Consider the following 4,363-nt stretch of genomic DNA (forward strand, 5'->3'; position numbering starts at 1 on the left):
GAACTGCTGACCTTGTGGTTAGCAGCCAAGTGCTTAGCCCACAGTACAAACACAAGAGGACCGATCCTAATCCCATTAGAGTGACTTGGAAAAAAAGAGGCAGACAGAAGAAAGAGAGCCATGGGAACATAAAGTTATGCTGGAGCTTCAAGCCAGCGATCACCTGGGAGTTCTAGAAACTAGAGCCTTTGGAGAGAGCATGTCCTGCCAACCCCCAGACTTGAGACAATGAATGTCTGTTCTTAAGCACCTGGTTTGTGGCATTTTATTGTAGCAACCATAGGGAAATAGTATGCAGGCTAGTGAGATAAGAGGGTCAGGAAGCCAGTACAATCTAGTGAGATGAACACTCGTGGTCAGAGTGCCCAGCCGATAACCAAGGGGTCAGCTGCCCGAACCCACCAGCTGTGCCATGGGAGAATGAGGAAGCACTGGGCTCTGTGAACTGAATAGCCTTGGAAACTCTACGGCCCAGTTCCACCATGTCCTGCAGAGTCGCCTTGAGTCAGAATTGACTCCGTGACAATGGGTTTGCTGTATGCTGGATATTAGCTACTATCCACTGTCTAAGACGTGTTTAGATATCATTTAGATATGATTTCAGTCCTTATCCACTTGCTAGTCACACTGAAAAAAAGGAGATTCACTTAACTCCTTATTTCTCATTCACACCAAACTCCTGCCTTCTTTCCTCAAGGGCTCCCCTCTGGCTCAGGGGAGGGGCGGAGGCTCTTCCCACAGATAGTCAAGTGGCACTCTCCTTCACTCCACCCAAAAAATATGCAAACGTGTAAATGAATGTTCATAGAAGCATTATTAGTAATAGCTAAAAAGTGGCAACAACTCAAATGTCCATTAACAGATGACTGGTGAAAGAAAATGTGGTATGTCCATACAGTCAAATATTATTTGGCAATAAAAAGGAAAAAATAGTGACACGGGTTCACGATGCATAAATCTTGAAAACACTATGGTAGTAAAATAAGGCATTCACAAAAGGTCACATATGATTCATTTATGTGAGATGCCCAGAATAAGCAGGTCCACAAAGCAGAAAGGGGTTTTGTTCTTAATGGGGTGGGAGGGGTGGGGAGAACAGGGATGTGGTGTGACTGGGCAATGGTTTTCTTCTGGGGGTGATGAAAATATTCTCAAATAGGATGATGATTGTCCAAATCTCTGAAGAGACTAAAAACCATTGGATTGCATGTACACTTTAAATTTCCGATTAATGTGAGTATCTCAATCAAACTGTAATTTTGAAAGTTCACAGAGAAAGACCTGAAAGTCCTTCTGATGCTGGACATTTTCCCCATGAGTCCAATATCCACAACAGACTGCCCCACACAGGAAATTAAAATCTGCCTTGTGCCACACAAGGAAGATCTGCATTCAAAGTTGTAACAAATGACCTTCAGCAAATGATATTGCGACCGCCCTTCATTCCTCTGCTTATCACCATGCACCTGGTAGGCGATAAGCAAACAGCACCAGAAACCTTAGCAGCTGAAAATGGCATTGTGCATATATATTCACACACGGGGCAAGAGTGACACTTGCAATTATTAAAATGACTTGTTCGGCTCCTGCATCCAATGAACAAATACAGTTAAGTTGTGTGTGTGTGTGTGTGTGTGTGTGTGTGTGTGTGTGTGGTGAATTCATGCACCTGCCATTTTTAAATAGTTTATCTTTGTAACAAAAGCATGGGTGAATGTTCGACTGCTGAGAAATCACAAAGTACACAGACACCCACAAGATGTTAAAAGCAAATGATAGTTTCTTTTGAAAATTCTCGAAAAGAATGACAGTCTACAACCAATTAAGCCAACCGTCCTCCTTCCTGTGGGGGCCGATGTGCAGTGGCTGCAAACGGCAGCCTCCTTGGGAGTGTGTGCAGCCTGTTGGCTTGTAGAGGCTTCTCTAAGGGACCTTGGAGAGAATGTTTTGCTGCTGTTTGATAGCTTTGGCCTGGCTAACCCCTGACCTAGGCTCCACACTGGGGTGGGGGGTGATTTTGACCAACCCAAGGCACAGTGTCTAGAATACACATAGGGTTCACATGTGCCATCTGCACCAAGCTCCAAATCAAGGAGCATGTAATTGAGGCCTTATGTAAGGCCAAGTTCAAGTTCAACCACCAGAAGCTCCACATCTTCAAGAAATGGGGCTTTGTGCAGTGTAATGTGACTGAGTTGGAGGACACGGTGACAGGAATGCCTCATTCCAGATCACAGACACCTCCATTCAAGGCCCTTTGGAATCGTGCCGGGTCCTGCATTCACGAATGCCTTGAGCCCTTGTCTCCCCTATACCCACCAAGAAAGTAAACTTCCTGGATCAAAAAAAAAAAAAGAAAAGAATTGACACTCTGAAAATAATGGTGTAGACAGCCGAGAATTACCTCATTTTTCCCTCTAAGGATAAATATCTTCTTACTGAGACACAGGTTTTCTTTTCAGACAACCAATGGCTTTTATATGGATTTCTTCTCATTGTACATACCTGCTATAAGGCACGGGTCCATTATGCTTGCCAGGGTTCAAGTCCATGGACCCAAACAGCCACTTAGCAGCCAAGGCCAGAGCATCACACAGTACCTGCCTCCAAGTGCCACAGTCTATCCTAAGAATCACACTGGTCGTCTGTGTGTATTTCTGCATGTTTTCCTTTAGTACCCAAGAGGCAAAAGCAAGTCAATCACAAATCTGTTAACTGAGAACTAAATCGCACTCAAACAGCTGAGTTGTGATCTGATGGGGCGGTCACTGGTCCAGAGTTTCAGCCTCTCTCCCTAGAGCGCTCTGAAGAACAAAGTACACAGAATGGCTCCCAGCTTTTCTTTCTGATTTCTCCAGTGTCCTTGTGTGAGTCCATGTATCCACTTTGGCAACTGTGAGCTCTCACATCACAGCTGTCACCTCTTCTGGTGATCTCTCTTTGACTCTTCATCTGGAAGATTACACCAAAAAACAAATATATATGGGAACAGTACAGATCCTCGGATGGAGTAAACAGTTTGCCATTGCTTCCTTATCCAAGGGTTGGCAGTTCAAGCCTAACCAGCAATGCTGCAGAAAAAAGACCTGGTGGTTCGATTCTCTAAAGAACATTCAAGAAACCGTCCTGGAGCAGTCCTGCTCTGTAATAAGTGGGGGTTGACAATCAACTCTGCTGCAATGGGTTTGATATTTGCTTTTATCCGGTCAATTAAGTGATAGAATCCATCCTTTCTACATGGGAAGACAGATTCCACTGCTGATCCATCTATCTCATGCACAGGCAACACTCATGCGTCAAGGGAGGCTTGTAAGTTGCCATGCTACTAACCAAGTCGGAGCAGAGCTACCAGACGAAAGCAGACCAGCAAGAAATCCAGCCAATGGAAATCCTGTGGATTACAAAGGTCCAACCTCCCACACATATGGGGGTGCCACTGGACCAAGTTGTGTTTGGGGATTGCCACAAATTAGATACTGAATGCACAGCAGTTAGCAACCATAACACATGACTTTCAACTTCCCTGCACCACCATTAAAGAGACCTCGTGTCACAGTAGATTACTAATTAGGCTGCTAACAGCAAGGTTGGCAGTTCTAACTCACCAGTGACTCCATGAGAGAAAAGGAGGCTTTCTGCTCCTACCAAGACTTACCGCCTCAGAAGCCCAACAGAGCAATTCTACTGTGTCCCATAGGGTGGCTATTACTTAGTTCTGACTCAGTGTCCCTGCATTTCGAGTTTACACTGTCATTACTAAAGCATCACAATGGCTTCAGCAACCCACCCATACAAGGAAGCAAGAGTTGTGGGATATGCCCACTGCTTGTGAAAATACAGTGGGGCATTAAAAATTCCATGGAAAACAATTCAAAGAAAAGATAACTCTTCCATGAAATTTTGAAGCCCTCTTGCATCAGATCTACAGAGGAATTTCATAAAGTTTATTTTATCCCTGTATAATAAATATATTGTTGTAGGCTTAAGTGGCCGAAAGAATGCAAAAGGAGGACACAAAAATTAGTAGATGAGAATGACGATAATGAGAGCTTAATAAATTGTAGCTTTGTAATTATGGCTCTTCAGTGAAACATAAATCCTGTGTTTGCAATGGGATCCCTTTTACCTCTAAGACTACTTGTCCCTTGTTTTGTTTCTGCACTGCCTTTTTTTTTTTTTTTTTAATGACTGTTGAAAAGATGTTTCAGTCAACATAAGGGAAGGGAGGTTTTCTTTATCTGGTCACTTTGTTGTGGTAGAGCATTGTTTGGAGAATGAAAAACTATTTAAATTAAGTAAGAATTAAGAGAATGCTGAAAGGTGTTCTCTTTCTATAGTGCATGCCTGCCTCTGCCTCTATAGT

At 43.5% G+C, this 4,363-nt stretch overlaps 1 non-coding gene across 1 annotated transcript; it reads left to right on the plus strand.

The window, feature by feature from the left end:
* The first annotated feature begins 1,812 nt into the window (after nucleotides 1-1,812).
* Nucleotides 1,813-1,945, plus strand: LOC142454008 (small nucleolar RNA SNORA70). The gene has a single exon (XR_012785547.1). It is a non-coding gene; the product is annotated as a small nucleolar RNA SNORA70 (small nucleolar RNA).
* Nucleotides 1,946-4,363: the final 2,418 nt, after the last annotated feature.

This window comes from Tenrec ecaudatus, chromosome 7 (genome assembly GCF_050624435.1).
Source record: "Tenrec ecaudatus isolate mTenEca1 chromosome 7, mTenEca1.hap1, whole genome shotgun sequence".
Taxonomy (NCBI): Eukaryota; Metazoa; Chordata; class Mammalia; order Afrosoricida; family Tenrecidae; genus Tenrec; species Tenrec ecaudatus.